Consider the following 20,423-nt stretch of genomic DNA (forward strand, 5'->3'; position numbering starts at 1 on the left):
GCCTGGAGGAAGCAGTACTCATCATCGGCTAAGGCATTGTTCAGGCTCGCATTGCAGGGCTACAAGGCGCAGATTAAGTTGGCAAAGGCGGCCTTTCTGGAATCCACCTTGAATAAGGCGCCTAATAAATCTCAAGCCCTGTTCAAAATTGTCAGGGACTTGTCCCACCCAGTGTTCGTAGCCAATACGGTCGTGGCGTCGCAAGCCCTGTGCGAGTCCCTGGCGGGTGCTTTTGAGGAGAAGACTGTTAAGATCTTAGAGGGCTTAAAAAACCCTCTGCCCGCTGCTCTCGGCTTGGGAGCTCCGGTTAGCCCGATCAGTCGACCCCGGCCAGTAGGGCTCTGCCCTGGCTCGGGAGCTCCGAACGGGTCACCCAGTCGACCCCAGCCGATTGCCGCAGCTCTCACTCAGGGTACTCTTGGCTTGGGAGCTCCGGCTGGTCCGCCCAGTCGACCCCAGACGGGTACGCTCGGCCCTAGTCTGGGAGCTCCGGATGGGCCACCCAGTCGACCCCAGCCGAGTGACCCAGTTTCTTGTGGTGGAGCTCCGGAGACTTCCTCCAGTCGACCCCAACTAAGACTGTTTCCTCGTCCCTCCTTTGAGGATTTTTGCAGCTTGGCACATACTGTAGCTTCGGGCTCTCCGCTCGACCCACTACCTCCCAAATTCTGGAAGGCCTTCCACGCAGAACTCTTTCAGCCTCTGCATTCCATCTGCCTTCAGTCTTTGGAGTTGGCATCGGTCCCTGAGTGCTGGAAGTTAGCAGTAGTGTCACCTCTGCTCAAGAAGCCCACGCTGGACCCGGCTTGCCTTTCTAACTATAGGCCAATCTCTCTGCTCCCATTTCCAATTAAGATCATGGAAAAATGGGTGACCCGCTCGCTCTCAGGCTTCCTGGAGAACATCGGTTGGTTTGATGAGGCACAGTTTGGCTTCCGCCCCGGGCACGGGACGGAGTCTGCCCTGGTAACCGTACTGGACAATCTTCGGTCGCGTGTCGACAGTGGTCAAGCAGCCTTTCTAGTGCTGCTCGACATGTCGGCCACGTTCGATACGGTTTGCCATCAGACCCTCATCAGGAGACTAGAGGAGTGTGGGGTCACAGAGAGCGCTAGAGATTGGCTGATATCTTATCTGGGTAGCCGGCAACAGCTGGTCTCGCTTCCTCCATTCAGCTCTGAGCCAAAGAAAGTTGGACAGGGGGTCCCACAGGGCTCGGCCATCAGTCCGATACTTTTTAACCTATATCTTCGCCCCTTAGTCCAGCTCATAAAATCTTTTGGTGTCTCGGCGTTCAATTATGCCGACGACACCCAGCTGGTCTTTTCTCTGGAGGGAAATAACGCGGTCCCGCTGGAGACATTTCATCGCTGTATGGCAGCCACAGCGGACTGGTTACGGGCCAACTCCCTCCAATTTAACAGCTCTAAGACGGAGGTGCTACATTGTTCCACAGACCGGATTCTGCGGGTTCGTCCAGAGAACTTTTGGCCTGCCACCTTTCCCGAGCCAGTAGCGGCGGCGGGGTCAGCTCGCAACTTGAGGGTGATCTTCGGCCCAAACTTACAGCTTGACCTGCACGTTAATAAAACCATCTCGACGTGCATGATGCTGTTACGCATGTTGTGTAAAGTTCTGCCCCTTCTCCCCGCCCAGGCCAGGCCAGAAGTAGTCCGCAGTACCATTCTAAGTCGCTTAGACTATTGCAATGCGCTACTTCTGGAGGCCCCAAAAAATCTGTTGGGGAAGTTACAACGCGTGCAGAACATGGCCGCCAAGTTGGCTCTTTCTCGTCCCAGGTCCAGCTCCTCCGATCTCGCGCTAAGAGACTTACATTGGCTTCCGGTTCATCTGCGAGTGCTGTATAAAGCTGCGTGCCTGGTGTTCAAGGCAGTACACCAACTGGGCCCAGTACGATTGCGGAATATGTTTTCCTGGTACTCTGCTTCGCGGCCCCTTCATTCCTCTTCGGCACAACTGCTGGTGGTCCTGAGGTTTCGCAGAGCTAGGATGGGTGGCCGCTCATTTAGTGTTGCAGTGGCCAAACTTTGGAACTCCCTGCCTATCTCTCTGAGAAGCCACAAGGACTACCTGCCGTTTAGGAAAGCGTTGAAAATGCATCTTTTCCCGAAAACTGTCTGAGCAGTAAGAAGTGTAATCGTCCAGAAGTTCAAAGCGCCAGGATGCCCTCTGGGTGACAGGTCTGTGCTCTACAAGTACACAAAATAAATAATAAGTAAATAAATAGAGAGCAAGAACGCCTGCGTCTGAGAGCGATGAACCAAATCCATGAGATGGAGCAACCGCTTAGTATTGTCCCCCTTGCCGAATTGGGATAAATCCCGCTTGATCTGGTTCAATCACTCCATCCATTAAGGGGCTAAGCCTCACAGCCAGCACTCCCGCAAATACTTTGGCGTCAATGTTGAGCAGCGAGATCGGCCTATACGAGCCACACTCTGCAGGGTCCTTCCCGGACTTGAGAATGAATGGGATTGCCGCCTCTGCCATGGACGGAGTCACTGCCCCCGTATCAAGAAAGGAATTAAAAAGATGGGTTCAAAGAGAAGCCAGCTCCACGCAATACATTTTATAAAATATGGCTCAGAAGCCATCTGGCCCAGGAGATTTAGCTGAATCTAAAGCTTCTACCAACTCCCAATAGAGGGGCGTAATGCCACACGAGGCAAGATACTCCGCTATTCCCCCAGAAGCCGCATCCTCCCTCCTATATAAGGTCTGATAGAACTGGCGAAAAGCGCCCAAAATGGCGGCATCAGTGGTTTGCTCAATTGCCTGAGGGTCCCTAATGGATTGGATAGTGGTTAATTGAGTGCGCGCCCGCAACTTGTGTGCAAGCATCCTACATCCTTTGTCCCCACGGAGGTAAAACTTGTTCCGCAAGCGCAATAAGGCATGAGCAGCCCCATCGAGGTCAAGGTGTTTTAGCATGCGCCTTTTCGTCTCCAACTCCCTCCAGACCCTCGGTGCCCCAGCCCTCTTATGGATCGCCTCCAAGCCACCAACCTCCTTCTCCAGCTCAGCGCGCTTCTCTTTGCTCATTCAAGAGTACGTTGCTGCAAGCACTATAAACTCTCCCCGCACCACCAGTTTCAAGGCCTCCCAGATCGCTGCTAGGGAAGTATCCCCACCTAAGTTTCTGCAAGGTAGTGAGTAATAGTGTCACGTATCTTCGCAACCACCGAATCCGAGTGAAGCAATGGGTCGCGAAGGCGCCATCCAGCCGGTGGCAACCGAGCGCCGCAGGAAGTAAGTACCACAGAGATAAGTGCATGATCTGATAAGGAACGCAGCACAATGTCTGCTGCTGACATATGAGGCAAAAAGGAGGACGTGGCCAGGAAGTGGTCTAAACGTGCGTATGTATTATGGGCTGCCGAATAGTAAGTGTAGTCGCGCTACTGGGGATGCTGAACGCGCCATACATCATGCAACCCACCCTCTAAAAGCCACTGCTTCCCCCTTGTGACATCGCCCCTGCCTGAAGAGACCTCTACTCCGACCTGTCCATCCCTGCCTCCATTACAATATTCAGGTATCCACCACAAGAATCAAGGCATCCAGCGATGCCAACACCCGCGAGAGGGCCGCCTGCAAGAAGGGCTCCTGCTTAACATTTGGGGTGTAAATGGACCCTATTGTGAATTGCATCTCCCCCCATTGCATGCGAACAGCCAAAAATCTACCTTTAATGTCCACCACCTGGGAGTTAACTTTGCAATGCGCGCGCTAAACAGAATGGCCACCCCATGTTTCTTATTCGGACCAGAGGACCAAGGTTGGAGCAGCAAGCGCTTGTCTGCCATGCGCCGGTCGACCTTAGAGAGGAGGTGAGTCTCCTGCAATAGGCACACACCACTTTGCGCATTCTCCAGGAGGGAGAGGATAGCAATGCACTTCACTGGGCTATTTAGACCCCTAACATTGAGGCTCACTATCTTTAGGTCCCTACCCACCATATCAATGAAAGGAATGGGTAGCCGATGCACATCCTGTCACCAAAGCCCCTAATGTACCACATTGTCCCAACTGATCCCTGGATCCTCGCCCAATGCCCCCGAAAGCTGATGCAAAGCACCCAAAACAACCCCAGACCACAAACCCAAACCCCCCACCCCCACCCCAGTCACATGAAAGCCCAAAAGGACAAAGAGTGCAAAGCTCGCAAGAAAGAAGAAAAAACAACAGTCTGTTAAACAGGCCCCAATAGCAGGGGAACGTGACGCCATCATCTCATTCTCCCAGCTCCTGATACAGGACATAGGAGTTCCAAGGACATAGGAGTTCTACCACACTGCATCGGAGAAATGTCCGCCTCCGGCTCCAGCTACAGGCCCAGCTAGTGCTGTGCCGTTGGGCCTCAGGCAACCCTAGACGTGTCGGTGACCAAGGCCACAGAGGCCACTGCAGCCCCTCTCTCCAACAGACTTGCTGATAAGTCTGGTTTTGCAGCAGAAGAGGGCTTCCCGACATGCTGCCACTCCGCTGTACGCCTGCGCTGCCTGTTAGTCAACCTGCCTTTCCTAGGTGTGGAAGCAGGCCGCTCCAGTCCCAAGATGTCGAAGGCCAATTCCAATGAGCGAACCTGGACCAGCTTGCCCTTGAAATTAAAGATTAGCCGGAACAGGTGTCCCCACGAGTAGGGAATGGTCTGCTCCCTCAAGTGGTTGGTGATGGGCTTAAATTCCCCATGCTTGACAAGAGTGGAGGCCGCCAGGTCCTGGAAAAGCGCAGGGTGGTAGTTACAGAAGTGGAGGGGATTGAGATCACAGGCTTTCCGGAGGATCTGCTCCTTGAGCTGAAAATCATGGACACAGACCAATATGTCTGGGGGAGGGGCCCTGGTCCCACGCAGCAGACCAACACGGTGGACACGATCCAGTTGAATGTCCTGTACTTCCTCCTCGCCCAGAATCTGGCGGAAAAGTGCTCCCATGTATTAGCGCAGGTCATCCACCTCTCCTTTCCACAGCACTGACCTAATCCGGATATTGTTCCGCCAGGATCTATTCTCCAAATCCTCTGCATGTGCCTGAAGGTCCAGATTCTGCTCTGTGAGGTGAAGCACGTCCTGTTGGAGTTGATGGATGTCCTTCGCTGTTCCTAGGTCATGCTCCTCAAGAGTCGCAACCCGCTACCCCACAGCCTCCACATCACGCCTCATCTCGTGCTGGTCTGATGAAAGTTGTGAGCGGAGCTCTGAAAAGTCCTCCTTGATGGCAGAGAACAGTTCCAGCATGAAGGCCTTGGTCGCCGGAGCCTCACTATTGCCAGAGCGTGGGAATTTGGTTGACTGCCCAGCTCCTGTCTGAGGTACATCCTTCAGGGTTTTATCCTTTTGGTTTCTTGCCTTCGCCATCTTGCCCCTTGAGGGGGACCCGTGCCCAAATACGCAGAACTGGGACAAAGGCACAGCCAACGCTCAGGGGCCCAGCCACTTCCACGAGCTCACCCCCAGACACAAGCTCCGCTCCACAACCTATCTCCCAGGGGGGAGGGGTGGGGGAGAGCAGGATCACCCCGTGCCCAGGGCTCTGACAGTGTCCCAGCGGCCCGACCGTCAGCCCAGGCCGCTGCAGCTGCTCGTCAGGGTGATAGAGGTAGCACAGGCCAGGCAAGGTCAATATTCCTACCAAATCACAAGGCACCATCTGTGGGTAGGCCCCCTGTACCCCGCCGTACCAATCGTCTAGGTCCCAGTCCAACAGTAGGGGCGGGAGGCACACCACTGCAGGGCCCGATCAAGGGTAGGCCCCTAGCTCACCATCAGACACGGGGCGAATGCCTGTCACCCGCCCGCCTCAGTGATCCTCTGCAGCACCAGGGTTCCGGAGGTAGGACAGCCACGAGGCTCGTAGGCTTCACCCAGGCCCATGCACCAGGGCAGTCTCCCTCAAAGCCACGCAGAGCAAATGCCCCCCCACCGATATGCGGGCCGATAGCAGTCCAGCCCCCCCCCCCGGCTAGTCCCCACCCAGTCATGTGTGCAATGTCACAGTCTGCGGATGCCTGGGGGGGGAAAGCTGTCCGCCGATATCTAGGCCCACTTCGTGCCTCCAGCGCAATTGGCCTCTTCTAGCCAACAAGGCCCCCAGTACCTGGGTGCAAGGGGCAGCCTGGATCGGTAGCAAGAGGCTGCTCACACCCCTATCACCGGGGACCCTGCGCCTGCTCATCCTGCGTAAGCCCCGCACTGTCCGCCGGTCTGCGGACCGAGCTTCAGTGTTCCAGGGAGCCGCCCCCTCGCTCCTCACCTCTTTCAGCGTGGGCCGGAGCGTACAGGAAAGTCAGCCTCACTCGGGTCTTCTTGGCACGGGAGCACACGCCCGCCTCGCGGGGGTCTCAACCGCTGCCTCCTCGATGGGAGTCCGGACTGCTCTGGACATCCCAGCTCCTCTCCGCCTGGCCACGGCTCCACACCTCCGTGAGCACCGATCCAGGCTCAGCAGACGCCGCCCGCCTCCTCCGGCGCTTCTGGAACAGCGCCACACACCGCGCCGCTCGGATAGAGCCGGCAACGCTGAGCCGCCACCGAGGTGCCGCTCCCGCGAATACAGGACACTGCTCTTCTCCTGCCACAAGGCCCACCAGGCCCGAAGCCGGCCAGAGCCTCACCGCACTGCTTCGCTCCGTGCCTGCTTGGATCTCACAAATAGGGACCCCAATGGCATCAGGGCAGCTTAGGGACAAAGGGCGGCGCCGTAGCCAGCATCGATGGGCACTAGCCGGGACGATAAACAAGGCTAAATGTCTGACGGCGCCGGAGGGACAATGAAGCATGTCCTTCTCCGCCGCCATCTTGGCCACGCCCTCCCCTGTATTTATTTTTAAATGTGGATAACAACGGAAATCGGGTGCTTTTCGAGTGATTCTAAATACACTTTGGCTTGACTGCCAAGCCAATAATTGTTTGGATTGATAGGTAAGGGTGTTAAAAAAAAGAATTTTAGTAATAAGGCTTAAACAGCAGTAGATATGGACATGATAATGAAATGTGCATATTTTCATGTAAGTGCATTGGTGTATCTGCTGCGGGTGAATCCTGACAGGCATTTAGCATGACTGCATATTCATTGGTTAAATAAATGCAGAAATATACTAGTTTCAGCTTTATTTTTTCACAAAACCCATAATAAATATGGATAAATACAGATAAAGTTGACAAATAAAAATATGGATAAATACAGACTAAAATGTCCAAAAAATAAATACCATAAAACCGGGAGCCCTAGTTATAATATGGATTATACAGCAGTGCTGGCTTCAGAGCAGCATAGCTTGAAGTAAAAACAAAAATACACTATAAAGCAATCAATGCCGGCTTTGCCATACGCTTTTTTGCTTTACTTTCAGCCACATGCAAAATGGCTAAAAAACATTGCCAAAGCCAATAGATCTCGCATAGGCGACTTATTGGCTTTGCCAATGCTTGTTTGAAATTGTGTCTCATGCCACTATTGTCTCACCATAAAATGACAGATTTTCCCAAACTACAGATTGTGGTTAGGGGTTCCTGAGTGTCCCATCTTACACAGAATGTGGTTAGGGGTACCTCAGTGTCCCATCTTACACAAATATTCAGAGGCCTTGAGTTGAATTGTGGACCCCTGAAGGGTAGGGCCCCCCTGCACTGCAGGGACTGTGTAGACCTGTGTTACGCATTTGCATGATATGACTGGCTTTGTCCTAGCGTTATCAGCCTGTCAGAAAAATGGTTTTAGGTAGCTTCTCTACAGTAAAGACGGTAGAGGAAGCAGTGTTGCGGTGGTGTGTAGGGGTAAGTGGGTGTTCCATCGTGGCGAGTCTTTGTTGCTGGGAGATGGAGAAGCGATTAACTTTTGTATCATCATTTGCCCACATTTCTTGCTGGGTGGCTCACTGGTCTATAGACCCCCCCGGGCCGGCAGATTATTTTCTTAAAGCCTTGGAGAATGTCATCATTCCCCGTGCATTACGCTTCACCCATTATCTTTTCTTTGGGAATCTTAACAATCATCTGGACCGGGGAGATGCAGGGGATACCCGGGAATTTTTTGACTCACTGAGCCTTGCCCAGCTCACTCAATGGGTCAGTTCGCCCACATACCGTGGTAGTCATATCCTTTATCCAGTCTGCTCCAACATTCCCATTATCGTTGATGATCTCCTTCCATGCTTTGGTACGATCATTTCCTGACCTATGTTTTGGGCTATGGACAGTAAGGGGCAGATTTATGAGGCCCTTGCGCCTCTTTGCGCCGCAATTGCGTCACTTTATTTGACGCAACGGCGGCGCAAACAATGCACCCTATTTACAACATGACGCATCTAGGAGATGCGTCACGTTGTAAAGCCCTGCGCCATAAGGAGGTGTTCCTGCGTGGGGGGCGTTCCTGCGCAGGAATGCCTCCTGAAAGTGGCTGAGTGAAATCTATGAGATTTCACTCAGCCACTTTCAGGCCAATGCTGCGTCAAAACCCTGCGCCTGCTTGAAGCAAGCGTAGGTCTTGACGCAGCATTGTGAAGATGGGGCACCCCGAGCCTTGCTGGAGCTGCGTCGCGCTTGCGACGCAACTCCAGCAATGCGCCACTTTTCCGGCACAGATGCGTCACGCATCTGTGCCGTTTTTGCCCCATGGTGCGCCGCATTGTAAATGCGGTGCACCATGGGTGGCGGAGCTGTGGCGCACTGTGGCGCACATTAACTGGAGCATCCCTGGGGATGCGCCAGTTAACATAAATCTGCCCCTAAGTATTTACCTGGCCCATCCGACCAAGGTCGCACCTCCGCCAAAATTGACCCTAGGACTTTTAGCTATGCCCTGGCTGGGTTACGGCCAACTCTCCCTAAGGACCTGTAGGGGGCTCTTGCTAGCTTTTCCAGCTGGATTACGCAGGGGGGGTGGAGCACCTCTCTCCTGTGTCACTCCATAGGCGTTCCAGTGTCTCTCCCTCGAAACCATGGTTCTTGTCTGAGCTCAAAGCTCAGAAGCAACAATGCAAAAAATTGGAACGCTGTTGGCGACAAGACTACTGCCCGCAGGCTAAGTTGGCCCTTAGGAAAGCCCACACAGTCTACTATATCTCGATCTCCCATGCTAAAAGCCTTTACTATGCAGATTGCATAGCTCTGTCCAGCAATAACTCCAAGGAAATCTTTTCCATCATGCAGAGCTTTCTGTCTCCTAGAGCAGAGACTATCCTTCCTCGGCTGCTTTGTGTGAGAAACTTTAGAATTTTTTTGGGGGATAAGATTGGCACTCTCCAGGTGACTTTTAACACTGGTAATCACGCCGCAGCAGGAATTTTGCTGCTGGAAGTGCCACCTGTTATCTCGCAAACATCTCCTCCTCTGGCGGCCGTCACACCAGTTGATCTGCTAGACTCACTGATGGTCCTTAGGGCCTTGAAATCTGGCTCTCCATCCGACCCCTGTGCAGCTAGGCTGTTGGCGTTGGTCGCTGAGGCAGTCAATCCCGGGGTTAATAGGTTCATCAACCTGTCCCTCCTGGAGGCTTTAGTCACCACAGCTACAGCTACAGCCAAGATCCTGCCATTTTAAAAAAAAAACCCTCACTGGATCCGTTTATTCCAGTGAGCTATCGTCCCATCTCTCTTCTCCCTGGTGTGGGGAAAATCTGTGAAGAGGTAGTAAATAAACAGCTTACCGACATCGTCAAAGGCTCTGGGCTGCTCCATCTGGCTCAATCGGGGTTCAGAGCATCTTACAGCATTTGGCTCTCGTTGAAATCTCTGAAGCCATTCGGGAATGCTTGGATTCTGGTGGCAGGGTGACTTTGATTTTGTAGGACCTCTCTGCAGCATTTGATACTGTGCCTCATTCCCTGTTGCTGGCTCGCATTTCGGACTTCGGAATCTCAGGGTTGGCCTTGAAATGGTTGAAGTAATTCTTTGAGGGTAGAATGCAACAGGTTTGGCTCCCTACTTCCTCTTCCTCCCCTCAGATCGTGACCACAGGAGTGCCTCAAGGACATATATGTCACTCCCCTGATTCAGTTGGCTGAGGAGCTTGGAGTCAAAATCATTGCGTACGCTGATGATACACTAAAAACTGTCTGACAGCAGTCTTTCAATGGCTCTCCGCACAATTAAAATGCAACGAGGATAAATCAGAAATCCTCCTTTTTCGGAGTTTTCCCCCTCAGTTTAGGGGATCACTATGGCCAGCAGAATATCCCATGCCTGCCTCAGCGGGTCAATCCACTAAAAACCTTGGCATATGGTTTGATGAGAATCTGTACTTTACTTCTCAGATCAAGAAGTTTGCCGGGCCCTGCTTCGGTATACTAAAAAATTCTCCCGCTCCTCCCTAGGGCGGCAAAGGAAACGGTTACTTGTGCCCTGATACTCTCTCGCATTGATTATGCCAAAGCCTAGCTGGCTTATCTGCTGAATAGTTTGCAGGTAGTCCAGAATGCAGTGGCCAGGATTCTTCTTAACATCCCCTAAGAACCAGCGTAAGGCAACATCTGTGCAAACTCCACTGGCTTCCTGTTGCCGACAGAGTTAAGTTCAAAGCCCTTGTCCTGGCACATTCTGCTCTGTATGGACTTGGTCCAATCTATCTAAGGAAACGTGTCAGTTTCTATGTTCCTGCTAGACAGTTGCGTTTGGCTTCTCAGCTTCTTGCTCAGATACCTCGCTTCCGTCTTAAGAGAGTGGGTGGCAGCTCTCTTGCTTTTATGGCCGCTTCGGACTGGAATTCGCTTCCATTTGCCCTTCGTAGCACCCAGGACCCCATTATCTTCAAGAAAAGACTGAAAACGTTTCTTTTCATCTAGATCGGTCCTTGCTTGATGGAAACCCTTGCAATGCATATCCACAGAAACATAGGATATGCTTATTTATTTTAACTAGGCTTTTTTATTTCTGTATGTTATTATCCATTCCACTAATCAAACAAGAAGATACGTGTTGTAAAGTGGTTTCAATGTTACCAAAGAAGATAAACGGCCAAGTGACGCTACTTCCTGTGCTGTCACTCTAATGGCATTCCTTGATAGTAGATCCCAAGCTAATAACAGAGGCTTCCCATTTCTTATTGGGGCCCACAAAATCTTGGGACCCTGCTCTGGACCTGTGCCTGCCATTTGCTGGAGATTCTTTTTTAATTCAGCTAGTAACCTGTCAATGGTTTAAAGCAGACTAGAACCAGGGTAGGACTGGGGGAAAAACTGTCCTGGGTACCAAAAGAAAAATAGACTACATTTGTAAATCCAGCGGATCTGAACTTTTTTAGACAGACTGCCTGGGTGGTCTCTGAGGGGAGCGAAACCGCAGGTACTTGAACTTGCTATGAGCAAACCGCTCCACACTCAAACACAAAACCGGCCTGTACAGGGAAGTCTGAACCTGACTAGAACTAGATAACTGCAAGTGATAATATATTTGAATCATCACCCACACATTGGCGTAGCTGGGGGGGCGGGGGTTTGCCCCGGGCGACATAGTTTTTGGGGGCGGCGGGAGTCGTGTCTGCCGACCTACACCAACCCCCCCCCCCCGCGGCTCTTACCTGCACCAGGGCGGCAAACTTAATGGCCACCCTGGGTGACAGTGCGTCTAGCTACACCACTGCACCTACACCAAGATAAAAGCCCAGACTCACCCATTCTAATATGTATACCTATCTCCAGGTTTATGCAGGAGACGAATCATATTAAAACTACTCAAAATCACACAAACTCATCTGCAGAGATGCCACAAAAGTTATCACACACTGATTTAAACTCAGCAGCTTCCTAAATAAAAATCTGAGAATCTTCAAGCAGAGACCTCCTTTAATTGCATTACTTGTTCAAACCCTCTCCAAAGCACCGGGTTCTTTTAGTGTTTTGTCACAGCGACCTGGAACAGACTCTCAGGAGAACTCCGCTTAAATAATTACAATTTTACAACATTCAACAAAAAAGTCTCCGCTCCCCACCCATGACATCTTATTAGCAGGGGCACAGCTTCCATTGGTGCTTCATGTTATCATTCAAACAGCAGCCAGGGCACCCTTTTCCTTCATTGCACTACGATCCAAAACAGACGTGCGAAGCTACTGGTAAGCAGAGTCTGAAACCTCCCCTCTCCTAGGCACTGGAAGTAGGGGTGTGGCACTGGAAGTCATGGTGCCGGAGTAGCATCAACCCCCAAAATAGGCATCACAGAGGTGAATGAGCAATACAGATGCCTTCAATTTTGGATTTTATCTTATCACATTTGCTTTGCGCTCAAAGACAGAGGTTAAATGTCAAGATATGTCTTCTGACAAACTGCTGCTTATTCTTCTAACATGGTTTATTTTTCTTTCTCTGAAGTGAGAGGATTTTGTAAAGTGAACCATGTGACAATAATGCTAGTGTGCTGGGAGTGAGAAGGAAAGATTACAGGATGTCTATTTTTTTTCTAACAAACACAATTTAAATATCTGTAAATGAACCCTACAAATATTTCACAAATTAGCAGCAGTTGGGAGAGCACACATTGAGCACAATTTTTGTAATTTCTGAACAGTGATGGAAACAAAGATGTTAAGATGATCAAAACAAATCAAGACACTTTGCTTGGTGATGAACAGAAGATAAATATTCACTGAACCCCACACATTATCTATTGTTTTACTCTTAATGAATTTGTTTCATAAAATGGCATGTCAGTGCATACTTAGTAGCCATTTTGATGGAAAATGTGCTGTATGTAATTAACATTGTGTTACCACACCATGCTTTAGTAATATAGTAGCAACAGTGTGCCCCAAAATGCATCATCAGCTACATAACACCTCCTTACCACTCTCCTGCTTAATGGGTGTGGCTCACTTGCTACTCTTGGTGGCTTATTTATGAGACAGGGACATACTCCCCAAAAATATGTATATTGGAATTTACAGCCTGGACCCCGAAGACTTCTCACACTATGTCGCATGAATCTTCTACCTCTAAACGATCTAACTGCACACTGGTCCCCAAATCTGAGTAATGGAAAAATCTGTAACCTCTGCAATCTGAGTGTTCAGACCTTGGATCATGTCTTGTTTGCATGTGCCGCATTGACCTCGAGCAGCCGCCGTAAGCTACGACCAATGTTCTTACAAAATGGCGTCAAAAATGTAACTTCAGCACGCGATTTTCTATTTTGTCCAAAAAAATGAAGCAGTGTGTTTTAAACTTTTTTATTATTTTAAGGAGTTTATGTGTATATTTTAATCCTGTTTTCTGCGGCTGTTTGCACAAGAGGGAGATGCTGTGTTCTTTTTCCACCTTCTGTTCCGCTGCTAGCTTAAAGTCTCAGATAAAGTGAGATACTGGACTTCGTTTATACAAGCATTGCTGCTACTGTATTGCTTTCTGGTTAGGATAGGATATGCTTTATGAATTCTGTTTGCTGCTAAAATCAAATAGGCTGCTGAGGAGGAATTCTACATTTTTATCTAGTATTTTAAATTGTTGATATTTATTGCCCCCCCGTTCACTTTAGTTCTTTTTCAGGATACATCTTGCCATTTTATTCCGTTTACCGTTTGTGGAATGAGTGCTGCTATATTTACATTTTCTTGTATTAATTTGTATGCATTTTATGTGGACCTCATTTGAGTTCCAAATCTTAATAAATATTTGAATTTAATTGAATTGACAGGGACAGGCCAAGAATGCACCATATTTAAGGAAATATGAAGCATTCCTGCCTTTTCCCCTGCTTTGGTGCCCTTTTGGGAGTCTAGCGCCAATCTAGGCACCCTTGTACCATGGTGCTTGCATTGCATGCAGGATTGTTTTTTGTGCAGAAAAAGCCATCTTCCTGCACAGCAACAATCCTCAGAGGCATTTTCCTCTTTCTAAATGTGCTGGAAAATGCAGCACACATAGAAAGAGGAAGTAACAAGGAGAAATAAAGATATTGCTCCTCGTTATATCTCCCCTGAGAAACCACATCTTTTTGGCGCATTCCCAGGTCTACCAGTTCTGGTAAATCTGGGAATGCTCCAAAAAACATGGGTGTTGCATTGGAACACCCATGCAACGCCCATGGAATGACTTCCCATAGCAGAGTAAAGCAATGCAGCGATTTGTTCTGCGTTGCCTTACTGCAGATTTATGGAACCACTTAGGGCCATGCAAAGTGGCTTTGCATGGCTTCATAAATCACATGTAAGGTGTTCATCGCTCTTGCACCTCGGTATGTGGTTCAAGAGCGACAACAACTAGCTCCTAAGCAGGCCCCTTAGTCTTTCTGTGATGCTTTGATTTTGCACAATCTCTTTGACTTCAGTGCTGTAACATTGATGGCAGCCCATCTACTCTGAAAATTGTTCCAGCATCGTTGCTACCCTCAAAGTGATTTATTGGTCCAGTGGCTTTCTCATACCACTTTACATGTCCTTAGAATTTTGCCATTAATAATATTAAAATATAATTGAACTATAAAAGATCACACATTTCCGATGTACACAGACCACTGTCACATTGTAGTGTCTCTCTCTATCTTGGTAAAAGGTTCTACTACCAGTATGGCCAAGAAAGACACCTTAACCAGGGTTGCATAAATAAAGCTTTAGAGCTCCCGGTCCATCTCAACTCCAACCAGTGCACATCAGGTGATTCCAACAGAAGGCAACATTAGCTGCAATTTTCCCCTTTTAGTTAAGTGGCTGGGTTTTACAGCAGGAAAGGAAATCAGTGTTGCTGGGGTGAACTAAGGTGCCTCTAAGATAGTGTACTGTTGGCCTACTGGCACTGAAAAGAAGACATGGACACCGGTACTAATTGACATGTTTTTGGAAGCCCAGGACACAAGCTGGTCAGGATATTTTTTTACTATGAAATGTCACGGTGGATTGAACCAAAGTAACACTTTTCTCAAGGAGAGGACAGTTAACCCACATTCCAATAAATACTGTAAATACCCAACACTACATCCCTCCAAAAATGTCAAAGAGCTGTCCCTAGTATCCAACAACTAAACATACAAATTAGGGGGCATAATACAATGCACTTGCAGCACTTTTAAGCCACCAGAGCATCACTGTTGTGATGCTCAGGAGGTACAGTCTGCCAGCCTGAATTTGCAAAGCGACGCTAGGCCACCCTGTGTGGCTTTTTATGGCCATGAAAACATGGAGAAAGACAATGCCTTACTTTGTGTGGCAGGGGCGTTCCATGGGTGTTGATGTGGGTGTTCCCAAGCAACACCCATGGTTTTTAACACTGCCTGTTACAAATGGGGGCCTCTATTTGGCAGTGGTGTGCACCCTGTCCAAGTAGGGACCCTTCCTTCTAGTCAGGATAAGGAAGTTGCACACCCAAAATAACTCCTGCACACCCACTTGGTAGCTCTGCATGAGCAGTCAGGGTTATCTCTGAGGCAATGTGTAAAGTATTTGAACATAACACACAGTAACACAGTGAAAACACTAAAAACTGGCACCACACCAGTTTTAGAAAAATTGTCAAAATATTTATCTATGTAAAACAAGACCAAAACGATGAAAATCCAACCTACATGAATTAAGATGCTCATTTTGTAGAATCAGCTTAAAATACAGTTTCTCGAAGTCGATAGCTCCACCCGGGGCTATCATGGTGTCATGGACAACAAATCCAGCAGTTCAGGCAAACCACGAGGTTGCAGGCCAGCTATGGTCTCAAGAATACACACAAACAGTACCCTGGAAATGCCAGGTGTCATGGACCTTGCAATTTGATCCAAAGATGTGGTGCCACAGATGTTGGCAGGTATCAGCTCCTGAGGTTGGTGCAGAAGTCATCAGGCCCTTGAAGTCACACGCTTTGCAAATCAAACTCTGTGAGGTTAAAGTCAGGAGCGCTGGGGTAGGAGCGGCTGTGACGCGAAGCTTGGCAATGCAGTGCCCACAGGTCAAGGTACATGCAGAAGCTCCGTGATGGCATCTTGCATCATCAGTGAGACAGTGGCTGCAATGTGAAGCAGGGCTATGCAACATGCAGTGTCCACAGGTCATGGTGCAAGAAGTGGCGTGGCTTCTTTGCTGAAGCACTGTCGTCAGTAGACCCAAGGTTGTGACGTACAGTGGGCTGATGCACCGTGCGTTGCCGCCAGGTCATATTTCAAGCAGTGGCGATGGTTGATGATGCTGGAGTTGATGGTACTGACAGCGGTGGGCCAGGGCTGCAGTGGTGGACGGGGTAATGTTCTGTGTACCTCACAAGCAGCGCCCACAAGCCACGTGCAGGCAACAATGTCAATGTCACTGTGGAGTGTCATTGTCAGAGATAAAAGGGCTGTGATGCTAAGCGAGGTGGTGCGATGTGCAGTGCCCACAGGTCATCAGGCAGCAGCAGCGGCGGTGAGACCAGGGTTGCATTGTGAAGCAGGACAATGTTTCGTTCTGTGCCGTCAGACCATGATGCAGGCAGCAGGATCGGTGTCAGCGACGGGGAGGGCGTCGGAGACGGTGTCTGTGTTACTTATTCTTCTGTTGCAGCACTCACATGCAGTTCACACTGCAGGTAAGCAGGTTAAGTCGAAGTCTTTGATGTGCCTGAGACTTTGAACATGAGGCATTTAGACAGTAGGATCAAGAAAGCTCAGTCCAGTCTTTTCATTGCCCAAGACAGAAGCAACACACAGCAGGCCAACACAACAAAGCATGCATCACAGTGGTAGTCTCTCCTGACAGTGTATCTAGCTCTTCTTCTTGGCAGAGTCATTAGTCAAGAGTATCCTAACAATCTGAGGTTTTAAGTCCAGTACCTATACCCCTTTTGGCCTTTGAAATAGGTATTCTTCAAAGGATTGTCTTTGTAGTGCACACGTTCTTGTCCTGCCTCGTCTTGTCTCTAGACACACTCCAGGGGGGTGGACACAGCATTGTGAGGGGCCAAGCACAGCCCTATTCAGAGGTAAATGACAAGTCCTTCCACCACTCTAGAGCAGGAAGGCCCATCAGTCTGGTGATGGGCCATCAGGATATGCTGGACACAACTCAGCTCCCTCGTGTGACGGTCTAAAGTGAATGCACAAACAGGCCCCTGTCAGTCCACACCAGACATTGATCCTCCAGCAGGCACCCAAATGGTTAAAGTAAGAAAATGCCCACTTTCTAAAAGTGGCATTTTCAAACACACCACTTAAAAACCTTCTTCACTAAAACATGTCTTTTTTTATTATTTGTTCAGACACCCCAAACTCCAACTTCCTATCATCTTCCAAAGGGAAACTGCACTTGACAATGTGTTTCCAGGCAGACCCCATGTTAACCTATGGAAGAAATAGTCTTGCAATAGCGAAAAACAAAATGCACAGTATTACACAATCAGGACATGTAAAAACAAACCACTACATTTTTTTGTTTACATTTGTTTATTGGGTTTTTACATTTCTTATTGCTTCTTGACTTTGTACATCACTTCAATGCATTAAAACACAATCTTCTTTTTGTTCTGAATTTGTCAGCAATACTGTCTTGTGTTGGGATGAACTTGTCGCCGATGGGCGTATGTGAATTTTTTTGATGATGTGTAGTCTTCCCAATGTTATCATGCCTATTCTTGTCTAAATGTGTTCCCATCAAACTGTCAGAAGAGTTATGTCCGCCAACGCGAACTTGCAAACTTTCAACAGTTGGGATAAACTATGGGGAAAAGTGGGGGAGCTTTCGGACTAAGAGTCAATAGGACCGATAGTATTGATGGTACTGTTTCTTTTGTATGGTGTAGAGGTATGGTAGTACGTATGTTGAGGGAGGGTTGGGAGTGTGAACCTCATTTGTGAGGTGCTCTAGTACAATGTAGGGGAAGATTCCAGGTGTGAAGTCCACCCAGGGTTGGCTCTGGATTGGTGGGTCCTACTGCGGTGCTTCTGCATTGGAGCTAGCAGGAGATAACAGCGGGGTCTGGGGTTGGGAGTCTGCAGGTGTCTCTGGCGTTTTTTTTTCATGTGTGAATGTATGTAACAGTTGTGCCCATTCTAATGAGATAGGATGCTTACGGACTCCCTTTACCTCTTCCTCTCTGAGCACCTCTTCCTCTGCTTTTCCCCATTTTTTCATAGCTCCTATCCAGGCAGCTTCTGGGGGTCCTGTAGGGGCCCGCAGTGCATGGGTATTCCCCTTTTCGCTAATAGGATGGCAAGAGACATAAAGCGGCACTGCACTTTTTCGGTCTTCCACCTGCGGAAGATCCAGAGAGCACATGCTTCCCACGTGAACATAGTTGTGATGTTAGTCATTGCCCTGAGTGTCCGATGGACCCTGTCCCAGTAGTTTTGAATGGTAAGGCAGTCCCAAAACATGTGTTTGAAGTCTGCTTCGGAAGTTTGACATCAGTGTCTTGCAAAGTGTGTGTCTGGGTAGAAGTGATGGAGACGGTGTGGCGTGAGATAAGCTCTGTGTAGGATATTGAACTGTATGTTCTTAAACCGCACATTCCTGGGGACCTTTTTGAGGTATTCTAAGGCTTTATTTCATTCTTTGTCATTGACCACCCTATCTATTTCTGTTTCCCATTTTTAACTTAAGGGATGTAGGGAGGAGAGAGTTCCCGTATTGCTTTGTAGAGCCACGTGACCAAATGTCGGCCCACTCCCATGTGCAAAATAGTGTGTATCACTGGGTGTGTCGGGGGTTCCCCTTCGTTTGGATTCCAGTACCGGCAGCTGCAGTCTATGAGTTGTCTGTGAGTTAAAAATTGTCCAGGCGGGAGATCGTATTGTTCGGTCATCTGGGCATATGTTCTGAGTTGGCATTCCTCAAACAGGGATTCTACCTGCGTGACTGCCAGTTCAGTCCATACTTGGAGTGTGCCTGCGGTGTACTATTTCTCTTCTCTGAAGAAACCTTCCAGCGGGAGTGGGGTGAGTACGGGGGTCTACCCTTGGACATGCGATGTATTTTCATCATACATGTGCAGGCTATGGACACCTGTAGAGGCCAGATATGCATGGGCTTGGTGCCTGGTAGTAACAGCCTATGGATTGCTGGCAGTGGAATGTGGCGCTCCGTGGTGGTGGTCTCCCCTGTGTGGTGCCCCGCTGTCCAGTATGACAACCACTGTAGTTGGGCCGTCAGGAAGTATTCCTCGAATGATGTCACTCTCAGTCCCCCTCCAGTCGTGTGCAGGTATAATGTTGATAGCGCAACCCTGTGTCAACTCCCTCCCCAGGTCAGCTCGGTGAGTAGGGCGTCTAGTTCCTTAAAGAATGTACATGGTGGTATAACTGCGAGGTTAGCGGAATGGTAAAGTAGCCGAGGGACCATTATCATTATTGCCAGCTCCAACCGTCCTTTAGGAGTTTGGGGCAATGTTTTCCAGAATCCCACCGCCGATCGCATCCCTGCCAACGACTTACAGTGGTTCCCTTCATATAGGTCCTCGGGGGTATGGTACAATCTGACTTTAGATATCTGGGCGCCTCAGCTTTCCGTGTGAGTGGCTGAGTTCAGATCTGCACTTCGAATAGGGCAATGTGAGGGCTCAGCGGGTATATTGTGGATTTCTCCCAGTTCGCTTCAAGGCCTGAGGTGTCCGCAACGTCTCTGTGTGCCCCTCAGATAGATGTTAGGTCTTGAGTAGCATCACAAACATAAATTAAAAGGTCATCTGCGTACAAAGATATGCAAAATACTGTGCCTGCTAGTTGAATTTCCAACTCCTTGCCCTTCTGTCTCAGGCACATCGCCAGAGGCTCCACTGCTAAGGCGAACAAGAGAGGAGATAGCGGACTGCCCTGTCTAGTTCCCCTTACTACTGCAAACGCTGGAGAGATATATTTACTTATTCTGACTCAAGAGGTGAGGCCAGTGTAAAGGAACTTTGTGTATGCTACCAGGACAACTCCAATGTTAATTTTGCTGAGGACCTCGAATAAGTACAGCCATAGTAGCGTATCAAATGCCTTTTCAAGGTCTAATATTATGCACGCCACATTGGGGAACTGCATACTCATCCTGTCTTGTATGTGGAATAGTCTGCGTAAGTTTTGAAGTGTGTTACGCAGCGGGATGAAACCGCATTGGTTTGGGTCAAGTCAAGTCAAGTCGAGATTTATATAGCGCGCTACATACCCATAGCGTCTCAAGGCGCTTGAGGAGGGGGGGGGAGTTACTTGTCGAATATCCAAGTTTTAAGTTGTTTTCTGAATGCTATGTGGTTCTGAGTAAGGCGTAGGTGAGTGGGGAGAGAGTTCCAGGTTTTAACTGCCAGGTAGGAGAAGGATCTACCTCCCATGGTGGCTTTGTTGATGCGAGGTACAGTGGCCAGGGCTTGGTTGGAGGATCGCAGCTGACGGGAGGGGGTGTAGAAGGACAGTCGTGTGTTGAGGCATTCGGGTCCCAGTTCGTAAAGTGCTTTGTGTGCGTGGGTTAAGAGGCGGAAGGTAATCCTCTTATTTACGGGGAGCCAGTGGAGGTTTTTCAGGTGACCAGAGATGTGTTCTTTACG

The sequence above is a fragment of the Lissotriton vulgaris genome, chromosome 11 (assembly GCF_964263255.1).
Source record: "Lissotriton vulgaris chromosome 11, aLisVul1.2, whole genome shotgun sequence".
NCBI lineage: Eukaryota > Metazoa > Chordata > Amphibia > Caudata > Salamandridae > Lissotriton > Lissotriton vulgaris.